This window comes from Sinocyclocheilus grahami, unplaced genomic scaffold (genome assembly GCF_001515645.1).
Source record: "Sinocyclocheilus grahami isolate Dianchi unplaced genomic scaffold, SAMN03320097.WGS_v1.1 scaffold462.1, whole genome shotgun sequence".
NCBI classification, from domain to species: Eukaryota; Metazoa; Chordata; class Actinopteri; order Cypriniformes; family Cyprinidae; genus Sinocyclocheilus; species Sinocyclocheilus grahami.
In genome coordinates this window covers 1,974,598-1,986,217 of record NW_015505641.1, presented here as the reverse complement: position 1 = coordinate 1,986,217, position 11,620 = coordinate 1,974,598, and the positions used below count along the sequence as shown (strand labels likewise).

The 11,620-nt window shown below is 35.9% G+C and overlaps 1 protein-coding gene across 1 annotated transcript in view; it reads left to right on the top strand.

Moving 5' to 3' along the window:
- The first annotated feature begins 2,105 nt into the window (after nt 1-2,105).
- Nucleotides 2,106-11,620, top strand: part of LOC107552971 (protein MRVI1-like) — a 37,743-nt gene continuing 28,228 nt past the window's right edge. The window contains exons 1-3 of the mRNA XM_016235032.1: nt 2,106-2,164; nt 6,981-7,086; nt 7,633-7,756. The gene's annotated coding sequence lies outside the window, so the exon portion shown is untranslated. The remainder of the gene's footprint in view (nt 2,165-6,980; nt 7,087-7,632; nt 7,757-11,620) is intronic.

The window sequence follows — 11,620 nt, the reverse complement described above, 5'->3', positions numbered from 1 at the left end:
TAATATTGTAATTTAAAATAACTGGATTGTATTGTAATATATTTTAAAATGTAATTTATTCCTGTGATCAAAGCTGAATTTTCAGTATCATTACTCCAGTCTTCAGTGTCACATGATCCTTCAGAAATCATGCTAATATACTGATTTGGTGCTCAAGAAATAGTTTACTATTAAATGATGTGCTGCTTAATATTTCTTTATGAAAACCGTAATGCATTTTTTTCTGGATTTTTTGGATAAAGCTCAAAAGAACAGCATTTATTTAAAATATGTTTTGTATAGTCAATTTGTCTTTTTTTTAATTACATTTTTCAATTTAATTCATCCTTGATGAATTAAATTATGAATTAATTTCATGTTTCATATATATATATATATATATAAATTTTTTTCCATTATTGTCATTTTAATTTTGACCATGGTGTTTTATGACAAATCTGTAGTATGTTGAAATATCCCATAACATCTCCAGAGCAGATTACTTGTCTTTTTGTGTCATTGCTAAGTCAAACATCACTGTTATTATTGCTAATACTTAGGCATAGGGATTGTTTGTTCAACTTTGGCATATAACTCCCTCCGCACATTTGTGCAGTGGACAAATGATGTCTAAATGCTTCCTAAAATCATGCCGCTTATTGAGAATAGGTGTGCTAATGCTTTTTTGCTTGCCAGAGACACTGACGGAAACCAAGCCATATATAGTGACCAGAATATTATACAGGCCTATTTTGACTTAGCAAACAGAAATCCCTATCCGTTTTAATAATTGAATGTTCGCCAAGGTTTACACTTTTTGTTACCAGTAAATGTTTGGGACTTTTTTAATTTAATTGTTTGTAATTATGGGGATTTTTTTTTAAACATATATTCACAAATAGCAGATAGCTTGAGCAAAAATGTATTTTCATTATCCATGACCTTTCCAGGTCTAGAAATTACACTCGTATATCCAGTTTTTCCAAGATTGTGAGAACCCTGGTTCCTAAATAAAAATGACAGTTGTTGAGAGAACAAATGAAAATAAGATGCGTGTTAGCTGTATAGCTTGTTTAAAATTACGTTTTGTCTTATTTTAAACCATTTTAAGTCATTAGAGGCTCCCTTGGGTGTTTTCTAAGGCCTCTTGTGGGTCCCTTCCCTCTGATTGAAAACAGCTGCCCTGGCTTGGTGGCAGTAGGTTTTACGCGGGAAAGCACCGTGGATTCGTAGTGTGGCCAGAAGCAATGGTTTAAAGTTAAAATGCCTTTATTAAGGATTTGTTTCTTACAAACATGCAGCTTTTCACTTCACAAGATGTTATTTGATGGACTGGAGTCGTGTGGATTACTTGTGGATTATTGTGATGTTTTTATCAGCTATTTAAACTCTCATTCTGACGGCACCCATTCACTGCAGAGGATCCAATGGTGAGCAAGTGATGTAATGCTAAATTTCTCCAAATCTGTTTCAATGAAGAAACAAATGCATCTACATCTTGGATGGCCTGAGTGTGAAAAACATTTTCATTTTTGGGTGAACTGTTCCTTTAAAACACTGAGCCTATATATACCTATATATATATATATATATATATATATATTTAACAGCTGTTTTATAGAAGACAGTTCAGATGTCACACAGAATTAGCATATTCACACAGTTTAAAAAAAACCTCTTCATCACTTCCTCTGTAGTGGCCTGTTTTTGGTGCAGTTCAGATGCTTCTTGTTAAACTTGTGCGTGCGTGTTCATTAGTAATATTTAAAGAGGAAAGAAAGTAGATTGCTGTCATTAACAGTGTGCTGAAGAGAAACCGGTTTCATAAAATTTTAATAACTAAATCTAAATGAGAAAGTGGCAGAGGTCCAAAACATACAGGCCGAGGAGGACAAAGTCATTCTTCAGCTGCAGCTCATTGGAGCATTAGGCAGAAACCGCACACACACATACACACGGCAGTAGCAGCCCGGAGAAGCACGAGAAGGCTTCTCCTTAAATGGTCAAAGCTCCCAGGAGTCACAGGGAAGCTGGTGCAGGGGAAAAAGTCAGGGAGAGGAAAAGAGAAAGGACGCTGAAGATTGTGGAGCTTTGAGGAAAAATATCAACAGCACAAATACAAAGAGGGTTTGAAGGAAATAGTGGACTGTTGAGAGAGCATCTTTCATCCTTGTTGGCCAATCAGGTAGAGTTTCAGCCAGTTTTTTCTTTGCATGGATTGATTTATTCTCTTGAGACAAGAGCTTGCGGCGGACACTTCCAGAAAGACGTACTTTAAAATACACAAACCTGGTTTCCAAAGAGATGTGACATTGTTTTGTGTATGAAAATGAAATCAGATGGCCTGAAATGCTCTTTTTTTATGTACAAAAATGCATGTTACACACATTCTGCTCAGGAGCAGCGTTCAGGTGACATGACATGAACAGTGGTGTTCAAAAGTCTGAGACCACATTTATAATCTGGGATTCAATCATCATCTAATTTAATCCTGGAAATAAAGTTTTAGTTCCTGCACTATTTCTAGATCGCTAATCGAATAAGCCTAATTGTGACATTGATCATGTGACAGACGGTCAGATGTTCTAGTTTCCATTGAAGCTCAAGATGCTCTTTGGATGATGCTCAAATCACGCAGGACAGCATGATCATCAGATTTTACACAAGCATGTGGCATTCATGTCAGCTTGCATGCTGCTGTTGTTAGTAAAGCAGCAATTAATCTAAATACTAGACTATAAAAGGTCATTTGAAATTGACCGCTATTTATACCTAGTCTGATCTAACTTTAATTTTTGTTGACATAACCCAGTGCATTTAGTACAAATATTATGTAATTTAAATGATATCACACTTAACATTTTCTTCAGTGTAAGACTGATAATATGTGTAATATGATTTTCAATATCATAATAATGATTAAAAATAATAATGATTTCAACACATTTTAACAATACCATGAATAATATCGATAACCGTGATGATTTTAGTCACTTTGAAAATTTCATATCGTTTCATCTCTAATGCTGCGTTCAAGTCCTCCTGGGACGTTCGTACTTACGAGTTGACAAGTCGTAATTAGGACGTCAGGTGAGTTCAAGTCAGTTTAGTCGGCACAAGATGGCAGTGTACCTTCTTTTAATAAATTACAAGAAAACACAACAGGGTCTGTTAACTCTGCTTATAGAAAATGAAGAGCAAAGAATTCGCATCAGGTGTGTTTTGTGTTTTTAATATTTTTTTTTAGACCAGGATCCCAGTATAACTGATTTTCAGCATCAACAAATGCTAAAATACAGAGATTAAAAAAAGCTGTTAGCTAAATGCAACATGGCAAATCAAAAGATTTTTCACCTATCGGTGCAAAAATGATAGCATTTTTGGATTTCATTAACTAGCTGCGTAATAAGAACATGACCAATTTAAGTTTATAGGACAACTATACTATCAATTTAAACAAAAATTTACCGTCAACTACAGACGTTGCATCCATCGATTCCGCCATGTTTCTCATTGACATGCCCCCAATTTGGAAACTTGGGGCTTAAAGAAAATTGAGTTTCCCACTCGTAATAACGACTTTGTGGTGGCGTTCATGTGAGTTCAGCTCGTAAATACGATCTATCCGACATGACTGGAACGCACCATAATTTCCACTAGTGGTCTCTTGCTTTTGTACCTCATTGTATGTGAAACCGGTTTCTTCAACATATTTCTCAAAATATGTTGTAGTGCTGACATTCTACTTGAAAATGGTCTTTCTCAGTCCATACTTTTCTTTCGTGTACCGAAAGGATGAAGAAGAGTAGTTTCCCCAGCTCATGACAGGTTTTTGGTGATGCTCACCTGAATCGCCAGTTTCTCGAACACTCCCTCCATTTCCTGTTGTCTCTTTTACAATGACTGTATAGCAGCCACTTCCTTTTTCACACAACCACATTTTCAGCAAATCTGGCTCACTGTATCTGTGTTACATAACAAGTGAAAGGAGGGGGGCAGGACATGCACTTTCTCATGCAGCCGCGTCAGAGCTTTTGTCATGAGGTAACGCTGAGGTCATCAGGGTACCAGAGGGACCTGCCATCAAGATGACCTTCCATCTTCCTTAAATTTATAAGAGTTGAACTCTTCTCAGTGGTGACAGTCAAAGGCCAAGTAAAAATAGATCCAGTCAATGAGAATAGAAGACACATTGACCACAGAGAAAGAAGGAGTTATAGAGAGAGACAGCTCACAAGCATAGACGCGTAGCCAGCAGGAAATAATCAGGGTGATTGGATTACACTGCAATATTCATCTGCATGTCATTCTCTGCAGGGGAACGTGCTCCTTGAATGGCTACTGGACCACTGAAATCATTTAGAGTGCCCTATCTACTTATCCTTATATACATGCAATGCATACTTTTTCATATTTATCATATTCTTGTGATAGTCATTATGATATTGTTAAAGAGGTGAAAGGAAGACTGTTTTCTGTTTTAATACATTTTAAAATGTAATTTATTCCTGTGATGGCAAATCTGAAATTTTTCGCATCATTACTCCAGTTTTCAGTGTCACATGATCCTTCAGAAACATGAATTATTATCAATGATGAAAACAGCTGCTTAATACTTTTGTGAAAACCATTATTCATTCTTTGATGACTAGAAAGTTTAAAAGAACAGCATTTGTTTGAAATAGATTTTTTTGAAACAAGGTGAACGTCTTTACTGTCACTTCTGATCGATTTAACGCATCCTTGCTGAATAAACATTAATTACAGAAAGAAAAATAATTCTGAACCAGAATTTCGAATAGTAGTGTAAAAATAGCTGTGAACCAATTCCTTGTATTTGTTGCTTCTTCGTAAATTAACGTTATTTGAACTTGAATAACATCCAATAGTCCAGTAACTTATTTGTAGGTAAAGTTTAATAACAGAATTAACTGGAAAATATTACATGGTTAAAAAATTGTATTGCTCCAATATTGCATCACAAAAACATTGCCAATAATTATGTCATCATCACTAAGAGATATTATATTACACACCATAATTGATTTAAAATACATGTATTTCATACTAAGTATGCTTCAAAGACATACTTATTGACATATCACTTAAGATTACTGATATGAAATTATAATTACATTTATTTGGAGTATTTCTTTGTTGCACAATGCACATTTCTTAATATTATGCCTAAAATGTGTTTTAATATCACTATGAATAATGATTGTATGATCTCTGTATCAGTCTTTAAATGCAAGATATTTAAAGTGTACCTGAAGTATACTTGCAATAGTTCCACTTTAGCACAGATATGCTGAAGTATACTGTATCTTTAGTTGGACTTCAGCACTACTTCCTCACAATTAGTGACCAGTTTAGTATTCCAAAAGTACAATTGCAGGGTATTTTTATTAAGCATATAAATATGTAAATGTATTTGTATTAGGCTTAGCACAAAATGAATATATTTCAAATACCTTTTACCTTTATTTTTTTCACTAGGGTTAACAATTGCTTAATCCACACAGTTATTTATTCCACATCTATATAAAAAACACTGGTAACTTATGGTTCTTACATTGGAGGAGAGTGAGCAGTAATTATTGGTGAAATTCCGCTGACCACATGTCAGGAACAAGAAGCACATTTTTATTGCTCAGAGTTTGCTATTTTATAGCAGGATGGAGCTCAATTGAGTTTTTAATTTCATAATATCAAGTTTGTCTCAGATGTCTCTCCTAAAATTCTTTAAGGAAAACAAAAATAGACACAAATGAAACGATTGTTAAGAGTAAGGGTACAGAGCTATAAAATGATTATGAATCACACAGCTCGAATAATGCTTATGGAATAATTGATGGGCAATGTTTCCATTAAGATTGAAATCATATTGAAATACTTTTTGTTGCGGACTTTGTTATATTGGCAAATCTAAGCACGTTTGAAACATTATTTCAATCATGACAACTCTCGGAAGATTTAACATGGTGATGGATATGACCATGTTAATGTATTTGGTCTTGGCGGAATAGATCTGCTACGCTGCTGCTGAAGGTTATTGCTGTAGTTGTAGATTATTGCTGCTGCTGCAAGCAAGTACAGGAACTTGCTACTGCCAATGCATATGGCGATACGGTGCCGTGAGTATTTAAGACATACTGCTGCTGCACAAATAGCATATAAAATAACCCATAGCAGATCTATACAGGTGGAGCTGGGGAAGGTGGAGGGTTTCAGAGAAACTCTGAAAGCGCGCTGCAGGAATCTCTAGTGAATGCTAGCCAGCCATATAAATGCAAGGCAGTAAGCTCATTGGCTGCATATGCAGAATGAACAAATCAGCATGGGCCAAGTCGTTTAACTCTCTGAATATCATCAGTTACATTAACAACCCGTCAGCCTGCACCATCTAGAGTTTCATGACTGAACTATATATTAATATCTATTGAAACACTGCAGGAGACACTTATTTAGATTACTAGGATGTTTTTTTTCTCAGGAGAGAATTCTAAAAAGCAAGAATTTAAGAAAGAGTCAATCTCGTTGCTGTTTTGAAGTAACAGTCGAAGAAATCATCTGGGATTTCTCTTATCCTACTGTACCAATAGGGAATGGGAAAAGATGACTGAGTGCTATTGAAACCATGCCTCTAGAGAAGGCCTCAGTATGTTTAATCACAAAACATGATTCATACATTTTCATCAAAATCAAGCCAATATAAATCATTGCAGTGCTCTGAGATTTCACAAGTCCTGTGTTGAATGTGGAAGAGATTGTTTTGATATTGTGCCTTCAAACCGTTATCGCTTCCACCCAGCACTAAGGCCTATTTTAGTCAAAGTGTTAGGGAAATCCTTTTGATATCATCACTTTTAAATGTCAGTTATATTTTGAATGGTCTTTTTTGATTAGATAACATACACAGCACACAACAGAACAGAGGAAAGATTCATCTGGCATAAAGTCGTCATTGAAGATGTATATCTTGTGTATTTTTCATTAAGGTCAGCAAAAACCCAGATGCAACCCTCTTAGATCAGGATCCTGGTTCACCATCTGAGCTTTGGCTGAAACGTGCTGACAGTGTTTGCCTTGAGCCGGTGTCTGCAGGTAATATTACAAAAAGATTGCTCTTTTCTTAGCTCAGGTGTTCTCAGTTATGTTTCAAAGAAGTATCAATTTTGCCTCAGATGTTTTCTCTAAAAAAACACAATGTAGAAAAAAAAATTACTTAAATTTTTTTACGATTCTTCTGTAATTATGCTTATTATTAATGAACTACATTATTTATTTTCACATAGCATCAGTATTTTGGTCAGGTAAATTAATTATGAAACATTGGGTGAGTGCACATATGTTTTTTTGTTGTTGGTGTTGTGACGATAACAGACACTTGCATTGACAAGTGTTTGTGTGAGAGGGTTATGAGATATCAGCAACTTTAGTTTAAAAGAGAACAAAGATACATTTATCGGTCATAACTTCTAGAGAAAAGTATTACAGTGGACAAAGATGAATCTTGTTAGAGCACATGTGTCGACCGTCTGCGTTCATGCATGCTATGAAATGCAGTATACTTTGAAAGGCTACGCATTCGACTGTACGAATACGCTAGTGTATGTTTTATTTGGGCTTAACAGTATTGGTTCCTTTCAGGTCTTCCATCTGTGGGAGCGATTACCCTACAGAGTCCTGCTTTACTCTGTACTGAGAGCTCTTTGCCGGAACCGTCAGCTTGTGAGGAGCCCACGCCACACAACAGAGAGGAGAATGTAGCTGGGTCAGTGTTTACATTCCTTCCCTTCTTACAGGACAAGGCTTGTGTGTGTTTATGTAAAATCCTCACACAAAGATGATCCAGCGTGAGGTGAGACTGTGCAGGAACATTTGAACAGTTTATACTGTCACCCACCGTGGCCCCAATAAATTACTTTGACTCCCAACTGGTAGGCTACGTGTAAACCCTTTTAGCGTGGACCAAAAAAAACCCAAAGGAGACATTCTTCTTGGGAAATGCAATCGAGAAAAATGTCTTTTTCCATTATTATTTTGCTACACTCAATATTTAGAGACCAGAACTTCATAGAGACCTGGACTGAGCCCTTTTGACTTAGACATACTTGGAACTACGTAGCAACTACCCAGAACACCCTAGCAACTACATAACAACCACCTAGGGTGCCTAATCACCTATAGGGTTGCAAACATTTTTGAAAATTTCCAGTAAATTTTGGAAACATTTCAGAAATTTGGGAAACTTTCCAGGATTGTTTTGAATATTCCAGGGATTTTTGGAAAGTTTCCGGAAATGTTCCACCCCTTTGCAACCCTAATCACCTAGCAGCCACTGATCAACTATTTAGAACATCTACCAAACAACCACCTTTGTAACCACCAGATAACTGCTTAGAACACTTAAAAAAAAACTAGAACAGAACACTCTAGTTAATCATATAACAATCATCAACCACTGTGGACACCTTAAAGGGGTCCTATTATACTGTTTTACAAAGTCTTGATTTGTTTTTTGGGGTGTACTAGAAAATTTTTTCATGCTTAATTGTTACAAAAACGCATTATATTTCCATTATTATTTTGCTACACTCAATATTTAGAGACCAGAACTTCATAGAGACCTGGACTGAGCCCTTTTGACTTAGACATACTTGGAACTACGTAGCAACTACCCAGAACACCCTAGCAACTACATAACAACCACCTAGGGTGCCTAATCACCTATAGGGTTGCAAACATTTTTGAAAATTTCCAGTAAATTTTGGAAACATTTCAGAAATTTGGGAAACTTTCCAGGATTGTTTTGAATATTCCAGGGATTTTTGGAAAGTTTCCGGAAATGTTCCACCCCTTTGCAACCCTAATCACCTAGCAGCCACTGATCAACTATTTAGAACATCTACCAAACAACCACCTTTGTAACCACCAGATAACCGCTTAGAACACTTTAAAAAAAACTACATAGCAACCACTCAGAACACTCTAGTTAATCATATAACAATCACCAACCACTGTGGACACCTTAAAGGGGTCCTATTATGCTGTTTTACAAAGTCTTGATTTGTTTTTTGGGGTGTACTAGAAAATGTTTTCATGCTTAATTGTTACAAAAACGCATTATATTTCACATATTTTACATCATTGCAGCATCTCTCTTCCCAGTCTGTCTCAAACGCCCTGTTTAGTTCCTGTTTCGATGAAGCCCCTCCTTCCAAAATACAAAATATGCTCTGATTGGTTAGTTGCTCTGAACGCCCAGTGCGTTGTGATTGGCGAACCGCTCAGAGCGTGTTCTGGAAATGACATGCCCCTTACCATAGCCGTGAGTTTCATCTGCTCAGCTGTAAATATTAACAATGTCGTCAATTTTGCCATACACTCTCAGAAATAAAAGTACAAAAGCTGTCACTGGGGTGGTACCTTTTCAAAATGTACACTTTTGTACTTTATTTAACCCTAAAGGGTGCATATTGGCACCTTAAATGTGCATATTAGTACCTTTTGAAAGGATACCACAACAGTGACAACTATTGTACCTTCTGAGAGTGTACCAGTTTGAGCCCAATTCAGACCCTGAGAATGTTTATGATCAAGAGGATCATGCAAAACCTTTGCAAACACAGTTTTTACAGGATGTTTAAGAGAAGTATGTGTTTTTATTTATTTATTTATTGATAACACTTTATAATAACTTTCAATTATAAACCATTATCAAACATTATATAATGCTTAACAGATCATTAGTTAATATATATTCACATAGCTAGACATAGATAATGTTCTTGTTAATGTTTACTAATGAACTTACTAATCATTACCTAATGATTAACATATGATTATTTAAAGTTCAGCCCGGGGTCGTCAAATGTGATTGCCGCAAGCCCGCCGGACGCTCCTTCATAGAATCTGCTGGCCGCCGCTCACTCAAGCCCTCCGGCCTCCGCTCAATCTAGGTTGCCGTGTGTGACGCTGTGTGTTTCGTTGTGAAAGCGAAACTACATTGTTGTCGTTCCAAAAGAGGACACAACTAGAAATCAGTGGTTAAGTTGTATTTACAACACTGTTCCAGAACTGTTCAACCCAAATATTCAGATGTGTGCAGCACATTTTATGGAGGACTGTTTCCTGATCCTGGTAGAGTAGACTACAATGCCGGCTGTTCTGACTCACAGACTGTCAGTACGTTTTTTATATATAAAGAATTTGCCACTGACGATTCAAACGCGAGTTTTGAGCAGTGTAGAGTAGCGCTTGTTGTTTGTCATTTCTCCGATCACAAATGCAGACATGGTTTTATGTTTACGCGGCGCGATGCAACACGTAAAAAGACAGTATAATATATACATTATATATATATACATTATAATCCGTAATTATGTCCCCACTGGATGCAGCAAATGCCTCATTTATAATGGGTTTTAATATTTTTGTCTCGTCGCTCCGGCCGGGACAGGGCATCACAGTGTGGTAAGGGGCATAACATTTCCGTCACACACTTGAGGTATTCGGCCAATCAATGCACTGGAAGGCTGGCCAATCACAGCACACCTCGCTTTTCAGAACGATGAGCTTTGTAAAAATCGACGCGTTTCAGAAAGGCGGAGCATAGAGGAGAAACAATAATGTACAGTATGTGGAAAATAATGTGTTTTTTTAACCTTAAACCGCATAAACACATTTCATTACACCAAATACACAAAATAATGTTCTTTTTAGCAACATCATATGACCCCTTTAATGTAGACTAAAATACTTACAAATGTCAGTAAACTTTCAGTTCATATGATCTTCATTTGTTGGTCTTTGTTTGTTGTGTAGACTTCTGTCTTAACAAATAATCTATTAATTATTTGTTCATGTTTTTGCAGTACCCAATCTAAAGTGGAAAATATTCATAATTTGCAAATGTTTATAAATGTTTACATTAGTAATGTAATCATTAATACCTTTATGAGCAGTCGTCTCGGGCAAAAAGTGTCCCGAAAGACCTGAATTTACCCTATTTACACATCTTTTCTAATCATTTATTAATCAATTGTTCATGTTTTTGCAGTAGCCAATCTAAAGTGGAAAATATTCATTTGTAAATGTTTATAAACGATTACTAATCATTTAGTATCTTTATGGGCATTGGAATTTTAGCTACTGTAACAAGGTTTGTGTAAAGGCTGGCTGGTTAAGTTTAGCTAAATGCTTGCTAAAGACATAACAGATTGTAATTTTGGTGCAAAATTTTTTTTATTGTCTCATCACTCACATTATTACATTATTATACTACTCTTCAGTATACCATTAAACGGGATGTTCCATGAATCATAAATAAACAGGAGAAAACTAATCATTTTTTTAAAGAATATACTTGTTAATTTATCAAAACAATGCAATATAAACAAATTGAACTGTTCCCTTATAGTAATTAAATTGACCCCTGTACACTTTATTGACCCTTTAACCAACCCTTAAACCTACCCATACCACCAAACCGGTCCCTAACCTTGCCCATATCACACCTCAATAGCAGTAAAGGTGTTTTGCATTAACACAAGCTTTTAATCATTTTATAACATCCGTTAAAATCATTTGTAGATATTTAATAAGTGCTTGATCATGTGGAATTGAAAGTTTAATG